The sequence below is a fragment of the Sus scrofa genome, chromosome 15 (assembly GCF_000003025.6).
Source record: "Sus scrofa isolate TJ Tabasco breed Duroc chromosome 15, Sscrofa11.1, whole genome shotgun sequence".
NCBI classification, from domain to species: domain Eukaryota; kingdom Metazoa; phylum Chordata; class Mammalia; order Artiodactyla; family Suidae; genus Sus; species Sus scrofa.
The window spans coordinates 96,565,448-96,588,930 of NC_010457.5; the positions used below are offsets into that span (position 1 = coordinate 96,565,448).

Genomic DNA, 23,483 nt, shown 5'->3' on the forward strand with positions numbered 1-23,483 from the left:
CCACGTGGCTTGAAAAAAACAAGTGTCTTGAGTTACTCATCTGACATTAATTTCATTTTCACTGTGATGACCAGTGATTGCACCATTGCTTTAGTAATTAGACACCATTCTCAGGACTACTCATTGAGAGTAAATGATCACTTAACGACCAAGACACCCCCTTCTCCACTTGTACATTGAAATGCTGCTCCCTAGGAGAGCAAAATACAGAATCATTAATAACAGAAAAAGTGCATTTTTCTAGCAAACAGAGGCTTGAAGTGCATATATAATCATCACTGATTTTACATTAGTGTTTAGGATAAACTTACTGTAAGTGCTGGTACCAGCGTTGCCAGGCAACCAGTGGTGATTGTTATGCCCAGTATTCAACTCTTAAAGGTATGCTTAATGGGGGTAATCTTCAATTTAGTTTGAGATTAATTCCAAAATGTATAGCTTGAAATACTTTATGTTAATAAACTTTTAAATATTGCAACGTGGTATTAATGCTAAATGTGTGACAGGCATTGAATTCCAGAAAGGTTTCTTAAAACTGTATTAACTTGTGGTTAGAGCAAAATTATTCTGCCCACCAAAATAACTTTTGAATAAATTAACAAATTAATTAGCATTATTCTGAAAGACTTACATATGTCTGGATAAAGAATTGCAGACATAGCAAATGTAATTATAAGGGCTATAACTGGAAGTTTGGTCTTTGGTTGTTTTTCTTTAAGTCTGTTGTCTCATATTAAACATGATCACTTTTCATTCTTTACTGTCCACATAAGAGATACATGAAGGAAGTTTGACTTACTGCCTCAGATGCGGCACTGAAATTTTAGTATTTGTTTTGGAAGGACAACCCACAATAGTCAAACATAGTATTTTTTTCACTTAGAGATCATGGTGCTTAAATGTCATCATCTTATTTTAGTTTTCCTTCATTTGTTTACTTTTATTATTGGAGGATTATTTATCTGTTTCTTCTTTTTTAAAAGTAAATACAACTGTGGCTCTTTTGAGGGGAAAATACTGTTTGCCTGTGGTTTACTTGACACTTTAGAAGTTGAATGAATGTAATGAAATGAAATTATATACGTCATTGGCCATGATGGACACTCTTGGTTGCTTATTTAACAGTGAATTCTGCCTGTGTTTCCCCAACCCTTAATTTTTTCTTCAAAATTCTGATTTTGTTCATGTTCCTGGAGGAATATGGAATTATCTCCAGCCCCTCAGCAAAGTGGATCCTGATTAGTCCATGGCTGCACCAATCACAATAATTCCAGTCCCCTTGACTACATTAACTTAGGATTGGGGATGTGATGCCAGAGAGATCTGAGGAAAATACAAAAAAGATTTGTGCCCTTATTTCTCAATCTGCCATTTGGGTATTATATGATTGTGCAATATTCAAAGCCACCGTACCAAATTATAACAGTGAAGGAGGCAAACAGAATAAAGATGTAAGGATGGCAGATGAAAAGGATGTCTACTGTTGAGCCACTGAATTAATCAACCCTGGAATTTTAGACTTCTTGTATGAGATAATACATTTTCCTTATTGTTTAGGCAATAAACTTTTCATTTCCTGTAGCCAAGACATCATAACTGATATTACCTGCCATTATTTTATTTTTAGGTACGACTTATATAAAGACAAATGTTTATGATTTCTCATATGTCTTATTCTCTTAGATCATTAAAATTACAGACAATGAACAATATTTTTCTTTTCTTCAGTTGGCTGGCTCTATATGGCATGTGCTTCCACTCTTCCCTTCAGTGCACCGATCGGATGAGCTGATTGATTGATTGTTCCATTCATCAGTCATTTTTAGGTAAGCCTCTTAATGCCAGCAATCTAGGAACAAGTATAAATATAACACAATCCCTGTAATCCAAGGGTATTCAAAAAGACAAAACTGTGTTTTTTGGTATATACTAAGAATGCTTCTTTGACTAGAGAATGGAGGAGGAGGATGGATAGAGATGAGTAGGGAGGAAAGGACTTAATTTGTATTTTCAGCAATAAAGCCCTGTTAGTAATTTAGTAATTACATTCTTATAAAAATGCATCAGCTCACTCAGGGTCAGTTTTCCTTTTAAGTGTTTACAACCTAAGTTAGCAGAGGTTACAGTGGAGCACAACAAGGAGTTTGATTGTGCAGCGTGGTTACTGATAACCAGGAATGACAGCCCAGATGAATATGGAATGATAATCAGAGCTTCAGTTTGGGCTAAAGCTGCACAACTCGAGGAGCCCAAATAGATTCATCTCAGAAATAGCCCCCACTCAGAGGAGCGATGGATAGTTGATGTGTAGACTCAGAGGACAGAGGCTTTTATTATTGTTCACTTTTCATTCCAACTACACCAAATTATTTACAGCTCCTGAGAGGCTAGGCTATGCCACACTGTACTTTTGCATACTCTATGACCTTACATGGATTGCCCCCTGCTCCTTGTTTGTTGGCTAAATTTCTTTTATTCTTCAAAGACACCTCAGCCACAAATAGTCAGATAATCACTTCCTGTGAGCCCTCTCTAGATCCCTACCCTTAAAAGTGTTAATAGCTCTGTTTTGCCTCTTGTGTCTTAGAGAGTGTCATGCCTGTCACACTTCATGGCAATGATTGGTTTCTGTCTTCCTTTCCATCATCCCTGGAGTTTCTTTTTTTTTTTTTTTTTTTTTTTTTTTTTACTCCCCTGGAGTTTCTTTGGGAAGGAATTTGTTCCTCTTTGTGTTTTCAACACCGAACCCAGTGCTGGGCACATAGTGGGCAGCCTGTACACACTGCCATTCTGGTGTTAAGTGGGAAAACTGCTGCAACGATATTGTGAAGAATGAAAGAAATTAAGCTTTCTTGTTATATAAGTACATGCACTCCCTTTCACCCAATCAAGGCTTCGTACCAACAGGTATGTTGAACTGACTCACTTCAGTGCATTTTATTGAATTTATAATTATCCGTGCCTTTTGTTTCTCTCCTTTACTAAGTGTTATCTGGGACTCCTAGGCATTGATAATGCTTTGTGATGGAACAAAGAGGAAAGATGAGACTCAAAAAAGTCATTACGCTTAGTAATGTGAGGGGAAAAGTGAAGTTAAACTTAATAGCTAATGTGAAAGGTTTTGATTGCCTGTGGGGTTTCATTTTTTCTTTCCCTCTGGCCCTACTAATTAAGATAATAGGCAAGTGAGGTCTGGGCGTGTGTTTGGTGGGTATGATTGGTTGGGCCGCGAGGAACTTTATTTTGTCATTGGGAGCTCACAGAATAGGTAACTCAACTTGACCACTGCCTTCATTCCTGTTATTCTTGGGATGACCCCAGTGGAGTCTGTCTTTAGCGGTCTCTTTTGGATCTTTGAGAAACAAAGCACTGAGGACTGAAAGAGCTATGAAATGAATAAGAGAATATTGATGCCCCACTATTTAATTGCCTTCTAAATCCATGGTAAATTTTTCAGTGATTTTAAACTCTGAAAGAATAGCAGACTCATTGATTTCTATAATTCATTTATTTAGGGATTTCTATTATCAACTGAATTTGATTGATGGCTTCATGACAAATAGCTGTGTGCTCAGCATATACCAGCCCTCTAGCTCATTCAGCCATAAACAATGTGTGATATAATTCTTGATTCTTTTGCTGACTCTGTACTTTGTTATTTGAGGAACAACTGATTGAGATTCTGTAAGTGAATGAGGTAAAGTGAAACTCCCACTTAGCTCACTTGGCTAAGAAAGAAAAAATTGTATGTGGACCCTGAGAATCCTCCAAGTCTTGTTTTGAGATCCTGTGGCATTTTACTACAAAATGTCAACCCCCTTCTTATGATCCAGAACACAGCAGAGTCACTGAAAAAAGGGCTTGTGTTATCCTCTGTGTGCAGTGGTAGTTGAGTGTGTCTCTGAGTTTGTTTGCTCAGTCATAAAAGATGGTAGGTGGTGATGATATGTCTTCATCAGAAATTAAAATTGGAGCCATTTAAATTTTTAAGTTTGTTTTTCTTATAAAGGACTTTGATTCAAACTTCTAAATGGATGGAAATCAAGCATTTTCTATTTTAGAGAAAACGGGAAGTCATTATATAAAACTTCAGTCTTGAAAACTTGTTTGCCAGTGAGATATTACTGACTCTAAATATTCCTTCCAGATTTTGTAAATGGAAATTTATGACACATTTTAAAATACCCTTAATATTTTTCCTGATTGTCAATCAATTAATATATATTTTAAAAACTGGAGGATAAAAAATATAAAGAAGGAAATTAAAATTACCAATAGAACCACTAACCAGAGGTCATCATTATTACTATTTTAACTAATTAGCTGTTGTCACTGAATGATTTTCTTCTTATAATAGCAAGAAGACAAAGACTATTAGGCAAGGTTAATATCAATTATAATGATGATGAGGCTTTGTATTTTTGCTATTTACCTAACATCTACCAGATAGTGCAGAGATTGAGTTCAGGATATTGTGGTACATTAGACAAATACGTGGCTGCACTGGGTACCAGACATCCTTTTTTGTTCTTGTTAGATAGCGAACGAAACTACCATTGCCATCTGTTGGAAGAGAAGAACAGGAAGTTTCACTTAAACCTACTTTTGGCTTTATAAGTTATAAATTCAAAAATAAAAGTTTTAGCTATCTAAAATAAGGTGAATTGATGACTAAGCATAACTGAAAGAAATCATGAAATTATGCTATCATTTTAGATATGTAGCATGAAAATATTTGTGGTTATTAGTTGATTTTCTTTCATATAGATTATGATGGGTTTGGAAAGTATTGTAATAATTTTAGAACAAGATCAAACAAACAAGTATCTTGGTGGACAGCATTCCTATTGTCATTTTATCTCTATTTTACACTAACTTCCCTGAGTGTAAAACAACCATTCTTAGTTATTAGAGGACATGAGTTAACTATTTCACACTCAGCTTCTTAGGATTTAAAAGACATTGTCTGAGGAGTTCCCGTTGTGGCGCAGTGGAAACAATCCGACTAGGAACCATGAGGTTGTGGGTTCTATCCCTGGCCTCGCCCAGTGGGTTAAGGATCCGTCGTTGCTGTGAGCTGTGGTGTAGGTCGCAGACGCAGCTCGTATTCCGAGTTGCTGTGGCTCTGGCGTAGGCCGGCAGCAACAGCTCAGATTAGACCCCTAGCCTGGGAACCTCCATATGCTGCGGTGAAACCCTAAAAAGACAAAAGACAAAATAAATAAATAAATAAAAGACATTGTCTGAGTAATATGGTGAAGTAATCTCTTTTAAGAATATCATACACCTTTTAGAATTAGTAAAGAATTTAGTTAGCTAATGCTTATGAAATTACTATAGCTTTTTTTTTCTTGTGTCTTTTTAGGGCCGCATCTGTGGCATACGGAGGTTCTTAGGCTAGGGGTCTAATCGTAGCTGTTGCCGCAAGCCTACACCACAGTCACAGCAATGCCAGATCCCAGCCATGTCTGTGACCTACACCACAGCTCATGGCAACACTGGATCCTTAACCCACTGAGCGGGGCCAGGGATCAAACCCACATCTTCATGGATCATAGTCAGGTTCATTACCACTGTGCCATAACGGGAACTTCTACTATAGCTTTTAAGGAAAAACTAAAGAAAGTAATTTAGTTATCCTAATTTGGTGATCAGTGATGAACTAGACTCTTTGGATGAAAATAATATAATAGCAAATAATAATATAGCTATTTGGGACCTTTAATAAGCCCTTTTTTTGGTCATATGAATTGTAGTATACTATATCTTTATAATTTGTAAAGTTATGGTTTATGATATTGAATTATATACTATGTTTGTGTCATTATAATTTTTAATTACGATGAACTGAGTGATACCAATAAATCAAAGATGAGATTAACCAATAAAACTTGTATGATTAACCGTATAGTCTACTCCTATTCCAATTCTGAGAGAAGCACCAAAAGATATTATAGGTAAATTTTCTTTGCCTTTCTTAATTCATAAATACTCAGTCTGATTTCCAACAGATAAGCACTCAAAAAATAAACCTCAACAAAATCTTGTTGAGTATCTACTTCAAGTTTCCTAAATCATCTAAAAAAATACCCCACATAGATTTTTAGAGAAGAGTCTTCCTCAGATAAATCAGAACTCTCCTGGGTGTTGCATTTTCAATGTTGATGTAGATGCAATCACCTTATCAAATTTAGAAATCAGACTCAGAGGCTTTCGTTTCCAGAATCTCCTTGAGTCTTTCTTATGACCATGAGTCACGCTGGCAACCTGCCATTCTTCTCCCACAGTGACATTAATAACAACAGGTTATATGTTCTGGTCAACATGTCCATATTTCACCCTTGAGTTGCTTTGGAAGTCTTGGGTGGATGTCACCTAGTCCTGGTGATTTACTTACATTTAGTTTGTCACGTAGGTATAGGGAAATCCTGTATTTTGCACTCTTTGTTCTAATACCTCCGACTTGTCTTCTTTAAAACAAGATGGAAGTGAGTTTCTTTCTAAAGCCTTCTTCAGTCAGGAATGAGGCAAATAATTCAATGATCCTCCCTGCCATCCTTTGTTATCCCTGAGTGACCTTGGCCCTTTCCAGCTGGCTTTCTGATTTTGTTATACTTAAAGGGGCTTGCACTTTTCTTTGAAGCCCCTTGTGAGGTGCTCTGCTGATTTCTTCACAGACCATTTGTTTTCAGTTTGCCACTGACCTGCTTTACATTCCTTTTCTTCAAGAGTAGCGAGTTCTACATTTAAAAATATTTGTATGGCCCTCTTACGTTACCACCTTGTCATGAGTGGCTTTTGTTTAAGTGCTGTTTGTCTTGATTGGTGCTTACATTTTTCCTGGCCTGAACAAGGTGTTGTAACACAGTCTGTAGGGGTACTTGTTTATTTTGAAAACTTTTCCTACCCAAACATATACTTTTTTCTCTTTCCTTCCTTTGTAAGAATTGCAAACCCATAAGATGAAGTTTGAAATGTTCCCGATCTTGCTTAAACATCTGAGTCATAATGTGATTGGGGTTAAAGAGTAGTTCTCCCATAAGATACTTCTGGCTTCATTTCACAGTTGACTCCTGAGAGTCATGTGATCTGTGCCTGGCTCTGGAAAGGACTGTCCAACTTTCTTCTGCAACCACAGACCTGCCTGGTAGCATCTCCCTTAGTCTGCTATTAAGACTGGCTTTTCCTTTCTTTCATTTAACTGGACAGTGAGGAAAGATAATTGGGAATTTATTCAGAATTTAGATGGTGCCAATTTGAGATTCATAATTTTGTCATTTATGTTTATTATTTAACAATATAAATAATACAGATAATTAGGATTTGGTCTTACATATTGTTTGGATGATAACAGTGTCCAGTAGAAATAGGCATTAAGAAATAGGAACTTAAAAATTTTTAGAAATCCGACAAAACTATAATTTGAAAAGATACATGCATCTCTCTATTCATAGAAATACTATTTTCAATAGCCAAGATATGAATACAATCTAAATGTCCATTGACAGATGAATGGATAAAGAATATGCGCGTGTGTGTGTGTGTGTGTGTGTGTGTGTGTGTGTGTGTGTAATGGAATACTACTCAGCCATAAATCTAAAATAGGACATAAATGATCTTAGCCATAAAACAGAAACAGATTCACAGAGAACAGACTTGTGGTTACCAAGGGGAAGAGGGGGTGGAGGAGGAATGGATTGGGAGTTTGGGATTAACATGCAAACTGTTATATATAGAATGGATAAATAATAAGGCCCTGCTGCATAGCCCAGGGACATACCATATCCTGTGACAAACCATAATGGAAAAGAATATGAAAAAGAGTGTGTGTATTAGAATTCCTGTTGTGGCTCAGCTGGTTAAGAACCTGACTAGTATCCATGAGGATTAGGGTTGAATCCTTGGGCTTGCTCAGTGGGTTAAGGATCCAGCATTGCTGTGAACTGTGGTGTAGGCTGCAGATACGACTCTGATCCCACATTGCTATGGCTTGTGATGTAGGCCAGCAGCTGTAGCTCCAATTTGACCCCTAGCCTGGGAACTTCCATATGACTCAGGCGCAGCCCTAAAGAGAAAAAAAAAAAGAATATATATGTGCATAACTGAATCACTTTGCTGTATAGCAGAAATTAACGTAATACTGGAAATCAATAATACTTCAATAAAATGAAACTTTAAAATAAGTTGTCAGAAGCCATATTTAAAAAGGTAAAAAGCAACAAATGAAATTAATTTTAATAATATATTTTATTTAGGTCAAATAGCTAAAATATAATTATTTCAACATGATATCAATATGCACATTAGTGAGATATTTTATATATTTTATGCTAAATTTTTGAGATCCAGTGTGTACTTTATACTTATAGCATATTTCAATTTGAACTAGCCATATTTCAAGAACTCAATAGCCACATGTGACAGTGGCCACCATATTGGATCCTCCTTAGAATATAGTCATTTAATGCTCCATGAACCAGTATTTTTGTCTGAATAGGGCCGTGCCTGTGGCACATGGAAGTTCCCAGGTGAGGGGTTGAATTGGAGCTGTAGCTGCCAGCCTAAGCCACAGTCACAGCAACACCAGATCCAAGCCACATCTTTGACCTACACCACAGCTCACAGCAATGCCAGATCCTTAACCCAATGAGCAGGAATCAAACCCGCATTCTCATGGATACTAGTTAGGTTTGTTACTGCTGAGCCATGATGGGAACTCCGAGGTTGTTTTTTTTGTTTGTTTGTTTTGTTTTTTTTTAACTGACACTTGTGGCAGCACATCAGTGTAACTCTGAAGGAGCCATTTTACCTGACAAGAAGAAAGTTAATGAATATATTTAACTGTATTACTCTAATGTACTTGGTATATCTCTTCTAATTAAAATAAGATTATCTTACAACTTATGAAATGAAGATCTGGCATAATAGACTCAGAATGTGATGAAAATGTTTTCATTAAGTGCTAAGATATCCTGCAAGGCATGGCATTTTATCTCAAGTCTCTAATAACATTAATATACCCTTTTAATCTCTGAAGCATTTAAGACTTAATAGCAACTCCTTAAAGAACGACAGAATTGTAAGACTTGCAAGGTACTTTAACTTGCAAGTTCTCAGAGTCTTCCATGAATTCGAGGAAGTGTGAAAGTCTTCAGTGATGGATAGTAGAAGTAGAGCTTTGTTTACTCTGGGACAAGACTCAAAAACCACACATGCAGGGGTGGGTGCAGAAGGGAGGAAAGTAGGGGTTAATGGTGGTTTCCAGTAATTGTCTTTGGTCTCAGTTACAGCGGTGTGACTTGGCTGCCTTTCCTACTAGGGCATTGTGACTGTTTGTGCACAAGTTGTGAACTCAGTGCAGGGAATTTGAGAATGTTATTATCACTTTATAAAACAATTTGTGGGAAAACTGCAGTTATGAATTCTTTCTTTCATGTTGTTTATGTACAATTGGGTATTTATCTGTTGCTTTCCTTTAGTAGAAGAGCTATGCATAGACAGCGAATATTATTTTCTTTTCTATATGCTGAAGGTCTCATTTTCCTTCAAATTACAGAAAATGATATTGGTGGGGGTTAGTTTCCACTGAGTGTTTTATGTAATTTCCCACACTTGATGTTGAATAGATGTAGAAATTATCTGCTGAGGGTGAGGAGAACTGGACTCTATTCTTCCCTTTGCTAGTGATTAATACTCACTGTGGTTGACTGTGTTTACTTTCTCTTGTCTTATTTTTACAACTATCCTAATGAAACAGCTTAGAGCTCATTAGGGGAAAGTTGCTACATTAATCTAAGAGACCAGTATGGTTAATGCCTAGCTATTCTGGTAAGAAAATGAAGTAATCTGCTGATGTATCTTCCTAGGCATTATGACACCATTGGCCTATAATGTTTTGATCCTGAAATTTATTCTATTAAGAAACAGTGGAGTTCCCATCGTGTCTCAGTGGTTAACGAATCCATCCATGAGGATGTGGGTTTGATCCCTGGCCTCGCCCAGTGGGTTCAGAATCCGGTATTGCTGTGAGCTGTGGTGTAGGTCACAGACATGGCTCGGATCTGGCATTGCTATGGCTGTGGTGTAGACCGGCAGCTACAGCTCCGATTTAACCCCTAGTCTGGGAATCTCCATATGCCATGGTACAGCCCTAAAAAAAAGACCAAAAAAAAAAAAAAAAAAGGAAAGAAATAGTTACTAAAGAGTCTACCTTCCCCAGAGAGCCTCCACTCTGCTAGATTCAATACAACTTTTCAAAGGAACTAGATAAGAATCCTGTGATAAAGACACTAGCATCTAATTGTATTAAACAAGAGAGGAGGATGGAGGAGGAAAGTAGAATGAAGTGTGTTGCATGAGCCACTTCCTTGGTGGGTTTCTTTGAACACAGCTAGCCATGGGAATTCAGCCACACCCTTGGAGACTCTCACTTAGTATACCTTGGTAGAGTCACATGACTCTGCATTTTTAACCAGTTCTCTAGATGGTGTCAGTAACACAGAGACCTCACTTTGGGTCTTATTCAGTAGAAAGACCACGAGGCCTGCTTTTCCTGACTCCAGCAGCTGGCCGGTGTGGAGGGTTTTATTTTTTGTCTCGCTGCTTTCAAATCCTCTGGTAATTGACCTTGGCTTTCTGACTATATGGCTACTTACTCATTTTTTGTCTCTAGTGGAATGAGAATTCACACTTCTTCCAAAGGTCTTTCTACTCTGTATGGAGCCCTTGGCCTCTGACCCTGCTCCGGACCATGTCTCTGTCTTGTCTTTCACCCTCTAACCTGAAACCCTGAGTTTCCCTTTACCCTTGGCCATAAACTCTGGTCATTTGAACTCGCATCTGCCATTCAGTTTAACCAGCTCCATTTCAGCCTTCTTTGCCAGGCCATCATCCTTGAAACCTTCACAGCCATTGAAAGCCCGTCACCCTCTGGGTCAGCTTGGGCAAAACAGATAGGTCAATTGTACTAACTGCAGGCTTTGTAAAAAAGCACCTGGCATGTGAGGCTGTGGAAGAACAAAAAGAGGAAGCAATGCATGGAGATCATAGTGTCTCATATAAACACCTCTGCTGAGAACACAATGAAGGTTAAATTGTATCTGACACACAGCAAAGGCAACAGGGCTGCAGGTCTTAAGGGAAGTTGTTTGATAAAATCACTCTGAAAGCAACCAAATCTATGGGGTTGGTACCAATAAAAGGATGCTATTATAGGCTCATTTTCCAAATGCTCTAAACAGAAACCGTTTCTTAAAACAAAATGGTCCTTTTTTCCCATTTGACTAGCATTTAGAACACTTTTCCTTAGCTATCACTGAGCTTCATAAGCCTTATTATCAAGATACCCAGAAACCTAGGCTGAGGGCACTCATGCTTATTCTGACCTTTTCTTCTTCCTAGAGTTTTCTTTGCTTGTTTGACCTTGTGCCTGTCTCATTTTTTTTCACTCAGTGCAAGCTCCCATGACCAGAAGTAATTCCTTCTGGGCTTGAAGATGGCTTGGTGATGTGATTGGGGAGCATGGTCACAAGAATTAGTGTTTGTTCATCCAGGAACTGACTGGTCAATTTTTACAATTATTTCAAGGTGTCGACTGGCAGGTGACCTTCGTCAGAACCACGTAATCACCTAGGGGTACTTATTAAAATATTTACATTACTTATTAAAATATTTAAATTCCTAGATCCATCCTGGATCAATTGAATCTGAATTTATGGGTCTGGAGCTCAGCACTTTTATCAAAAACATCTTCTTTAGATGATTTTCATGCGCATGAAAATTGAGATCCATAACTCCAATAGCCAGATCGCCTCATTTTTATAATTTAAATACCTGTGAGATGTTTTAAAATTAAAAAGCAAAAGACAATACCATTTAGTGAGCATTCTTTTAGCAAAAGTTCACAAGCATATTGTACACATTTAAGCAAATGTGCAGTGTTCCCATTTGTGTACCTAATAACTCCTGTTAAACAAAAGCCATTCAGCACCTGCAGAGAGATGTTTAAGACTTTCTCACTACTACAGCTGCTCTTGCCCTTATTTGGCAGGAACATTATTAGGGTCTTACATCTTCTTTCTTATCAGGCAATCATTTACTGGGTGAACAAACATTACTGATAGTGAAAGGATGGGAATCTAATTTAAAAAGAAAATTATACTTCTCTATTTATAATGTCAGAATGCATCTCCTGGCAGCCTTTCTCCTTCTGGTACTCTGACCAAAGTGTGGTCACAGTGAGTGTTACTGAATAAAAGTGAGACAACTGTATAACACATTTTAAAGCTTAACTCCTGTTTGAAGTCCCTAAGTAATTATAATAAAAGGCTAATTGGGAACTGTTATGAATTATTTACCCATGTAACTTTATGGAACTTCAGAGTGGCCTATGTACCATAGGTGTGGATTATAGACCATTTTGACAAATTGTCTGAACTTCAGATGGTAGTTTTAGACCTCAGTACTTGGTAGAAAGTTATGACTCCAGTGGGTAAGATAAGTCAGAGGAGAAAGACTAGAGACAGAGAGGCCTTTGGAAAGATGTAGTGGTCTGTTGGGTACTGGCCCCGCTCTTCTCTTCTGTATATTTTTGACCGTGTAATATTCCCAACCCCCAGCTTATTGGTCAAAGGGAGAGTAGCTGATCTAAGCTGGATCAACTAGAATATCTCACAAGAGTATAGAATTTGGGGCTGGGACACCTGAGAAGGAAAGCTGGTAGCCCACAGTTGGGTTTAGGGTAGAGCTGGAGAAAGAATTTCAACAAACTCTTGTTGTTGATTACTCTGGCTGCTGACTTTCCTAGGCTTTTTGCTAAAATCTTGTTTTTGTTGAATTTATGAAATTCATGGTATTTGACCTTACTCAGGATCTGGTTAAGTAGTGTCCATAAGGCCATGAACTGAGCACACACTCCTGGCCCAAGATTCAGAGAAGCTGAAGAGGAAGATCTTGGGGAAGGTAGAACATTTGCAGGTCTTGCTGATGTCTCATGCTGATATGTGATGTGTGCTGCAGAATGGGGCTTCATTTTTACTGTCCAACTTGCCTGTGAGATTCACAGAACTTGGAACCAATTCAAATAACTCAGCCTTGAGATTCTCTTCCTTTGGAACCACTCTCAGAATCAAAATCTGAGTTACTGAGTTCCCACTGTGGCTCAGCAGTAATGAACCCAACTAGTATCCATGAAGACACGGGTTCGATCCCTGGCCTCACTCAGCAGGTTGAGGACCCGTCATTGCCGTGAGCTGTAGTGTGTAGGTTGCAGACGCGACTCGGATCTGGGTGTTGCTGTGGCTATGGTGTAGGCCAGCAGCTGTAGCTCTGATTTGACCCCTAGCCTGGGAACATCTATGTGCCATGGGAGCAGCCCTAAAAAGACAAAAAAAAAAAATTAAGTGATTTATTGTTGCATAAAACATTACTATAATAAATAATATAATATGAAACTTGATAACTGAAAATAATGAACATTTATTTACTCAGTTTCTGTGGGTCAAGAACATGGAGCCACTCAGCTTCAGATTCTGGTTCAGGCTCTCTCACAAATCTACAAACAAGTATTGGCTGGTACTGCAGTCATCTGAAGGGTCAACTGGGGGAGGATCCACTTCTGAGTTACTCTTTGTGGCTACTGGAAGGTTCCATTCCTCATTATATAGGCCTTTACACAGGGTTGCTGGCTTCTTCCAGAGAGAGTGATCCAAGAATGGATGAGAGAGAGTAAGTATCTAAGATAGATTCCATTTTTTTAAAAAAAGTGTCTTCCCATCACTTCAGCCATAGTCTATTCATTAGAAATTAATAATCTAGTCAACACTCAAGAGGAAGGGGTTATGCAAGGGCATAAATGCCAGGAGGTGGGGATCATAGAGTATATTTGAGGCTTCCCACCACAACCTTAAATTTATTTTCTTCTTTTCTTATGTTAAACTGAATTGTTTTCTGTTAGGTAAATCCAAGTAAATATATGGCAGGGGTATACAAGTTTCTGATAGTTAAGCAAGAGTTTGGGATTTTGCAATGATTAGGGCAAGAGACAGACTAATACATAATATTAATAAATAATATTTTATCCTATAATAAAATTTGGTCATTGTGTTCACCAGATACATGACCTGGAGCAAATTCTAACGAAATTTAAGTCATAGTTTCCCTCTAAAATGATACCTACCTTATAAGGTTGTTGAGAGGATTCTGTGTTTGTGCATCAGAGGTTCCCAGCAGGGACTCAGTGGCCCAATCAAGTCAAGTGACTGAGAAGAATTTAATAAAGGGAATGTTCACAAAGGTATAGGCAGGGTTACGGAAAGGAACAAGGGATGGTGAAACCCATAGCAGTCACTACCCAGGCCTGAAGGGGCAAGGGGAGGAATCTGTAGCTATAGGAGATGGTGCTGGTTAGGATTTTCCACGGAGGAACACAGCCAATCTGCTGTGACAAGGCAGAAAGACAAGACTGATCTCATTTTTCTGCCTCCCACCGATCTGTTGCCAGTGACTTGTACATGTAAGCTCAACCCATCCAGGAGTCAAAAGGCAAGGGGACCTAAAGATGCAGTCCAGAGGGGTCAGCCACCCAGGGCACAGAGAAGGGCACAGAAAAGGGTGAGGACACCTACAGAGTGGCCCTAAGGGGCAGGTAGAAATAGGTCAGCATAGCAATAAGTGCTTAACACCAATTATGTCAAAGACTAAGTGCCCAATTCATGTTAACTATTATTACAGTTATTATTACCTGCTAATGGGATACATGAACAGAGACAAGCTGGGTAGAAGGTGTGTGTGTGTAGAGAGACTTCATGGAAACCTCATTTTCTTTTTGTCTTTTTTTGTTTGCTTTTTTGCCTTTTTCTAGGGCCGTTCCCACGGCATATGGAGGTTCCCAGGCTAGGGGTCTAATTGGAGCTGCAGCCGCTGGCCTACACCAGAGCCACAGCAACTCGGAATACAAGCTGTGTCTGCGACCTACACCACAGCTCAGGGCAATGACGGATCCTTAACCCACTGAGCAAGGCCAGGGATCGAACCTGCAACCTCATGGTTCCTAGTCAGGTTCATTAACCACTGCGCCACGACAGGAACTCCAGAAGCCTCATTTTTCTACCCATGAAGATGAGATCTGGCTATCCCACATCAGGATATGCAGGCACAGTGGAGTTTATTGAATTGCTTAGTGTCATTGTGCTAGATCAAGGTAGGAGAAAAATCTTGTTCATTACAATACTGTATCCACTGGCTGCTTGAAAGGAGTTCTTTTCATTTTCTTTTTTCTTTCCTTTTTTCTTTTTTAGGTTTGTTTGAATTATAGTTGATTTACAATGCTGTGTTAATTTCTGCTGTATAACAAAGCATATTCAGTTGTACATACGTGCATACGCATTTTTTTTCAGATTCTTTTCCCATATAGGTTATTACAGAATATTGGGTAGAGTTCCCTGTCCTGTACAGCACCTCAGAAGCTTCCTACGTGACATCTTCTAGCAATTCCTAAACTAAGCCTTCTGCCCTACCTTTGAGAGTCAGCCTTGCCGGGTATGTTGTCCCAGCAGAGCTCTGCCATCCAGCTTTCCTCCCACCCAGCTGCCTGCCTCTCTCTGTTCAAATAGCTGTGAAAGGGGCCCCTCCCACGTAATTCAGTGCAGAGTATTTTGGGGTTTCCTAAGCAGCAGGTTGGCAACCAGCAACAGATGGAGAAGCCATGTAATACTGAGTAGAGGCTGCAAGCAGAGGTAGGCAGTGAGGCAAAGAGCCAAGTGGGCAGTCTGGGAAATGGAGGGCCAAAAAGCAGAGAGAGCTCTTGTTGCCAAAATTGGACGATTCTTATGAAGTAGCAGACTACACAGTCCCTCGTCTCACCCTCTTCCCCACAGTCCGTCTCCCAAATCCAGCAAACCTCATTTACCCATTTTCCTTGGGTAGTAATGTGCCATCTCTGCCCCCAAGGCTGATTTTCTCTTTAAGGCTGAACTTCAACAACTCTATTGTGCCTTTAAGGAAGGAATCAACACGGTGCAGATGGTAGTTCAAACATATTTGTTTCTGTGTCATCTGCTCTGAATATAAATATCAATTCAGTAACTTCACTGTTGTAAGTGATAAGTTGAAACATCATCAGTTGTTTTTTAGTTAAATGACAGTAACAAAATGAAAATCACCATTAAAAGGCTATATTTGCATATTTTTATGCTGTCAAAGAACATGGCACTAATGTAGCATAAGGAGAATTCTTAAACAGAAACATTGCAGTTTTCAAAATCTAAAGAGGATCAAAAAATAAATGCTGAAACTTCATTTATAAAAAGAAACAGGAAACAGTTATTCCACTGGCAGAATAACAAAAGCACTTTCTAGTGACATTTTTAATAGCATATTAATTCAAAATTGTAATTTTGAGAAGAAGTGATTCCATCTACATAAACACTGAATGCATTGGTATTATCATAATGACTGTAAATTAAATTAATAATGCTAAGGTAGTTAAAATCTGATGTAACCTTCTTGAGTCTTTTCTATCTACATGAATTATTTCTCATTCTTATTGAACTCTCATCCTGAATGTCATTGGTTATAATTTTTCAAAGGTTGGAATGATTCTTCAACTTGGGGAATGTTTCGCTTTTGAAAGTTACCTTCAAGATGCATTTTTGGTAATGTTGACTCTACCAAGCATTTTAACAGCTGAAGGGCCCAATTGGTCAAACACATATATGTACATGAATATAATCATGATGTTATTGATAACCGTCTTGCTACACTGCTGTGTTTTCCTGTATTTTACAGCCAAGATGGCTGAATGAAGTAGATTTCAGTCCTGAATGAAAGAGAGGGAAGGCTGTCTTTTCAATCTAAGTTATGACATGTGAGCAAGGTTTCATAAAATTAAGACATCCACAAGTCAGGGGAAAAGGTTTTCTAATCCCATCCTGAAGAAGACTTTAAAAGTACTACAGAAGGTTTTGGTAGAGATTCCTGAGGGAGAGGTCTTCATTTCTTTTCTTCTCTTTCAAGTATTCATCAGCATGGACAGCAAACCTAATCCTGCTGATCGTAGTGCCTTTAATGAGACATAGGGCAGCAGGCAGTCTTGGTTTCAATAGGTATGTACTATTTAGGGCTTCATAGACTCAAAGTCAAACTTAGAATTTGATTGTCTGATGTATGAGTTCCAGGGTAATTCACAGACAGACAGTGGATATTTTCCCCAGGAAATGTAAACAGGATCCAGAAGCTTAAGCAGTATGCTTTGCCCCACTTCCTCACCACGTGGTAAGCTTTTGTTTTTATTGAACACATCCTCAGATCTCTTTGTCTCCTAGATTATATAGCACACCTTAAAAAGGTGATTAGGACACAGTCACTGATTCTGAAGCACAGCATAGAACAAGGCAGATTGTGCTTTGCCCAGAATTTGCCTTCCCTGCCAAAACATTCCTCTGCCAAAATGCCAGTGTGGTGTAGTCTTTGGCCACAATACTTGTGGCCATCGGAGCACTCAAACGTGTCTTTTCAAAGGCTGTGCAAAACAAGCCACATTCTCAAAGCTGGTATTTGTGCTCTCAGACTTGGGTCTTCATCGACCCTATCCCAAAAGCTCCCCAAACCCAAGTCTCAAGAATGGTACTAAGAATGGAAAACACAAGGCAATGCTAGACTGTAAATTTCCACAATTAATTAAAAATTATATATTCAGAGTGTTTCATTGTTTTTCAACTAGAAAACTATAGTGATGTTTATTTAAAAAAAAAAAGGAACCAGCATGCATTATTCATAGGTAGCTTAACTTCATAGATTTCCTTGCAATTCGTTTTTAGAGTAAGTCTCTACTCAGAGATTAAAAGTGCGTTGCTAACATTTTTGCCTTGGTTTCCATGTACTCAATGTGGAGGTCCTTGCAGTTGGTAAATCCCTTTATAGTTAGCTAAAGCTGTCCTTGCACAGAATTTGTAGCTCCTAATATAGTTCTGTCCCCATAGTCTCTTCTTGGAATAGTTCATTGGACCCAGGACAGATTTGAATGGACCCAATTTAGATAACAAATACAACACAATTAAATCTCATTGGGCCTCCAGTTTACTTTTCTTATACCAAGGAGGGAAAGAGTAATCAAATTTTAATAATAAATGTGCAAATACATAATAGTAATATATGCAATTAAGAAGAGTTTAATCTCCTGTAGTTTCTTATAGATTTTTCTCTCTGGCACATTTTGGGTCTGCCAGATTCAGTGCCTTCCACCTACCAGTCATTTTTATTAACCATTAACTAAGCAGGTTCTTTTATTTGAAATTTTTAAAACAGGCAGGGATTGCAATATAGATCCTTAGAATTAGGTCATTTAAAATGGCTTTTCCTCTCCTCACTTTCAACTTTACCACATGACAAAGCTTGGCAGGTGAAGTCCAAAGGTACTCACTTTCCTCAGCAGGAAGGGCTCACTATTTGCCTTTGCTGGGGGTAATTTATTCAGAATACATCTCTTTCATTTAGAGCTGACCTCATTTTACAGTTTCTACCTCAGTAGCTTGGAAGTACTGTTCTTAGGTGGCTAACATTTTTCTTTTTCACTTTTGTCCCTTCACATGAATGGCTAATGATAGAATCAGGACTCTTGAACAAATGAAAACAGACTAGGTGCCCCTTGTTCCTTTATTCCTGCCTAGGTTTGTTTTTGAGTTTTATTTTACGTATCAGTTCACCTTTTGGCCATTCTGACCTCAGCCATGCAGAGCCACTTAAAAACTTCGTTTCCTTTGAGAAAGGTCATATTAGTGATATTAATAAGAAATAAAACAAGAATATGGTTCCATCCTAGTCACACTATTCAAAGCATATGTATATGCCACCCAAAGAGTCCAGTAGCATTTACTCATTTTCCTTTATTTGGCCGTCAAGGGAGCCACAGTGGGTTGTTCCCCCTTATGCTGCTTTGTAGTAGGTATTGAAAGGACAGAATGAGAGACAGGGAAAGAGAACAGCTTTTACAAATGAATCTTAGAGTTCGAGTGTCTTTCAGAAGCCACAAATCATTTTAAATCCGACAACTCCTAATTAAATTGATTGTGAGATAAAACGCACCCAATAAGTGTCAGACTCACATGAGTTAAAAAGCCTGGTGGGTTGTGAAAGGCATTTAATGCTTCTAAACCTTCCAGAAAGTGGATGCCCTTGAAAGCTCTCATAGCAATGAGTTAAAGATCTCAGCTGGGGGCTGCTGACATGTTGTAATGACTATAATTTATAGCACACCAGCTCCATACCACCCTTTGCCCCACCAGGGTGCTGCCTGGAAGCTAGTATGGCTTTTGGAGGGTTAGAAGGAAAAAAGGGGAAAGAAAAAAAAGGACTCCAGGGCCCTTTTAGCAGCCAGTGTACTATCAACTTAGACTTTGGGGGCTTCTTTCAGAGACAAGTGACTCTCAAACCAAACCTGTCTTATTCAGCTTCTACTGATTTATGCCATAATCATTTGGTTTCTGACTTACATAGCCAGTTACTCCAAGCAAGCTGAGATGACTTTAATTTCCTTCATTCATTGATCTGTTCAAATAGTATTAATTGAGCATCTAAATGTTCCAATAACTATTCTAAGTACTAGACTCATTTAAACAAGAAAGTCTTCTTGATCTCATGAAGCTCAACATTCCTTGGGGTTAGAGGGGCCAGAGATGCAAAAGAGACAGAAAACCAAGTAAACATATACATGAACAAGATAATGTCTGATACAGTATCATTTATAAAAATCTAAAGTTGTCTTTTTATTTTTTTAAGGTATCTTTTTAAATTCTTCAGCATGGCACCTATAACTTTAAGTAGAAAGAACTATGTGGATAGCTGAATTCCCTAAAATTGGAAGAATGAAGAGGAGGTGTGAAAGGAGAGAAAGGTAGGAACCCAAAGATAGCATCCTTATAACTAACTGAAACAGGTGTTCCTGTGTTGTTCATAAGTTGTCTCTGAGTATAGTTTTGATAGCAACGTTTCGAAATAATTGTAACAATGACAACTTTTGTCTGGCCAACAGGTACATTTGAAAGATGTATGATTTCTGACATGATAATATAAAAGATAATGGAAACAGCATGCTTTAGTGGAACAGGATGGGTTTTGGTTTGATCTGGGTTCAAACTGTGACTGTGGCCCTTCCTGGCTCAGTGACCTTGGCCAAGTTATTTACAGCTTTACAAGTTACTTTACAATTACTTCATCATAAAAATGGTACAGTAATAACATGTTGCAGAGGCTCATTGAAAGAACTAAGTAAAATAGTATTCATGAAGGGCCTGAGACAATGCCTCTCATATAAAAGAGGAGTGAGACACTGATAAAGCAGGTCTTATTTTTGCTCTTAGTCATAAATTGTAAGTTTACCTACGTCATACATTATCGCAATCAATATATCATAATATCAATTCTTAACGTCCTCAGACACAGCTAGAAAAAAAGTCCTTTAAGGATACTTTCATTCCATTACTATCAGGTCAAACAAAAGGTTTTGTTTGAAATGGAAGGAATCTTGATGTTGTGTATTCCCGATCAAATCTGGCATAGTGTTCCTTTGAGTATGACCACTATTCAAGTCATAGCTTTTGAGGCTTTTTGATATTGTGAAACAACCAACTCGATGAAGGATCAGAGGATGGAAAATTCAAGGTTGATTCGTGCATTTTAAAGTGAGGATGTCTTATAGCATCAGGCACAATGTGAAGCAGCTAGTGCCAGGGAGATGGTAACTCAAGAGAACAGAAAGACCTTGATTTCAAAGACGGGGAAAAAAAATCAACAACTTAATCTCTCTAAAGCTCCAGATTCTGACAGAAAAATTTGCACTGATGAAAAGAAGGCAACAAAACACAGATGACTGGACCAATTTTTTCCCGAAATTACCAGGTGGCCATATACTATCTCCAGCCTTTCCATGGATGTCTTTGAACGTCTCTCACACAGAAACCCTTCTGAATTCCAGGATTTGAAGTTCTCATCACTTGATGTTTTGTTGCAGAATAAACAAGGAAGGATTATGAAGTAAAAAAGTTTAGTGCAGTGTACCATGAGATCTCACATACTAAATGTCACTTTTGGCGAATGACCCTTTTAGACGTGTTCTTGGTATACTACAGGTATCTAGTTTATTATGTATAGTGTTTAAAGGTATTGCTAAAGAAATCAACTCAGGCCCCGAATTGGGAATGGGTTTCTCTCTTTTTCAGTTTTTTGAAAATAAGAACCATTTTGCCTAACTTCAGTTTACAAGCCCTTTCCTGGTAAATGCAATCTGCTATGAGTATAAGATCTTGTGCTTCCATGAATATTCTTAGGAGCTCACACATTACCTTATCTCTCTTTTTCCCCTTCAGAGCCCTTTCTTGTGGTATCTGGCCCTTCTGTGTACCAGGTGAAAAGAGGGTTGACAATGTGGTAAAACGAAATTGCCATCTTTTGTGGTCAGCCAGTGCACTGAGCGTTCGGCCCCTTGAGGTATTTTTGTGCAGCTTTTCCGAGAAGCATTGCCTTGTCTCCACTGAACTGATAACGATGAAACTTCAATCCCTATTGCCTTCAATCATTTTCTTATTGTGCCAGCTCAATGACTTTTCTTCAATTCCAGTTTCCTGGCACCAGATCTGGCAGAGGCTGAAGAAGAAAATGCCTTTGGTGTGGGTTCCACTGAACTTCGCTTTTAATTCCCTGTTAATGTACAATCTGAAGTCTTATTCAGAGAAAAATTGTGTTCATGTTTGTGGCAAAAAGGAATGCAGAAAAGTGACAGATGTAAGATGAGAGAAGAGGCAGCCTTTAATCATTTTGTTGTCAAAGCAGCTTTGGATTGCCCTTTGAAGAAAGTGTTTTCCTCGCTGCTTCTGCAAAACTAGAGACTCATTCTCTTGCCCTTTGCAAATTCCTTACCCAGGCGGTTACACTCCACACTGGATGCAAAACTTCTAAACCCTAGATTTAAACCCTATGGAACACTCCGCTTTATACATTTACAGTGCAGAAGAATTGGATCTCTTTGCCCTGGTGACTCAGTTTACATATAATCCTCATAGAAAGAAAGGCGACTTTTGGTAAAACCCAGTGACCAAGGAACTTGTTTTCATTTGCGTTTGGGCCAGCCATATTTCACAAGAGAGGCTAAGTGTTAAAGCATATGATGTTTACAAAGTAAAAGCCTATTTTCCCTTAATCCCTGCATGACCATAATTAGGCAGGAGAGTTAATTTTATGTAAATCATGCATTACTGTAATTGGGCGCAAGTGAACATTCATGTACATCCTGTTTAAAAGAGAAATATAATGTTATTATGTGGATGCTGGTGCAGTGAAGTCTCAACCCTCTAGGGGGACGTCTGCGACGTCACCGGCTGTTTACAAGACTTCGGTCTGTGAGCTTAATTACAGGTTGCCCAGATCGTGCTGTCCTGTGAGGAGCTGAGCCACATGCCTTCAGAAAGGCTGAGAGGTGGAACACTGGGGCTTCCCTTCCTGTTTTTTTCCCCTAACCTCTGCTTATGGAGAGGTCATTTTTCTCTTTCTATTCATCTTTTCAAACCTAAACAATGCTTTCCAATGGTTTGCTCCGCTTGGCAGTTCTGACCCATATTTCCCCAGGCAGACCACAGATGGATTTGTCTTCAGTAAGCAGGGGCTGGGCTGCTTCCTTTTTTAGCCTGCCTTTTCTAAGGCTGCTCAGGGCTGCTTTAAGACCCCAGGATTTTGTTTTGCAAGTGTAACCGGATCAGATAGCATCCAGAAGCCTGCCTGTGTGATGGCCACAGTGCCTCCACAGCCTTTGGGAGGGCTGGCCTCTGGGTGGAGAGGATGAGCTGTTTCTTTGTTCTCTGTCTAGAGAGCAGATCCAGCACTTTGGGACAGGATTGTCCTGCAGAATATAAAGAATCTAACCTGCACATCTTGAGGTCAAGAATTGTGAGGAAGAAAATATGCGCATGACAGAACTTTTATTTTAAATGCATCTTCCTCCTCACCTGGAGGTCTGAACAATCATTTTTGGAGTAGTGCCTTGGCCTCATTCTGCCCATCTTGCCAAGCCAGCTCCTCACCTTCCAACCCTGTACATGCAGCAGGTTGGTCTTCAGAGACTTCAGGGCAGGAGGCCTTCTTGGGGTACCACCTTGCTGCCCCCTATGTACTTGCTGCCATTCCCTATGCCTGTAGTCCTGCTTAAATGCTTTAGACGTGCTTCTTATGGAAGGGCTATTTGAATGAACCTTCTCTTAAATTCCTCTTCCCATAACTGCCCCTCTCCTCCATCCCTCTCCCCGCTCCTCACCCCTCACACACATGTGCCTTTGATTCCCTGCTCAGCTTTCTTGCTCCTTTTCTTCTCTCCCCATCCCCCATACTATTTCTCCCACTCTGAGGGTGTCATACTTTGAAATGCCATTGGTCCAGAGGTTGTGGATGTGAACAGATGAAGTAACTTCCGGCTAGGAATTTTTGTTGTTGTTGTTACTAGT

At 38.9% G+C, this 23,483-nt stretch overlaps 1 long non-coding RNA gene across 1 annotated transcript in view; it reads left to right on the plus strand.

The window, feature by feature from the left end:
- The window catches only part of LOC102167218, a 41,058-nt gene continuing 19,128 nt past the window's right edge, over positions 1,554 to 23,483 (plus strand). Inside the window, exons 1-2 of the long non-coding RNA XR_002339308.1 lie at positions 1,554 to 1,826; positions 19,774 to 19,888. This is a non-coding gene — a long non-coding RNA (uncharacterized LOC102167218). The remainder of the gene's footprint in view (positions 1,827 to 19,773; positions 19,889 to 23,483) is intronic.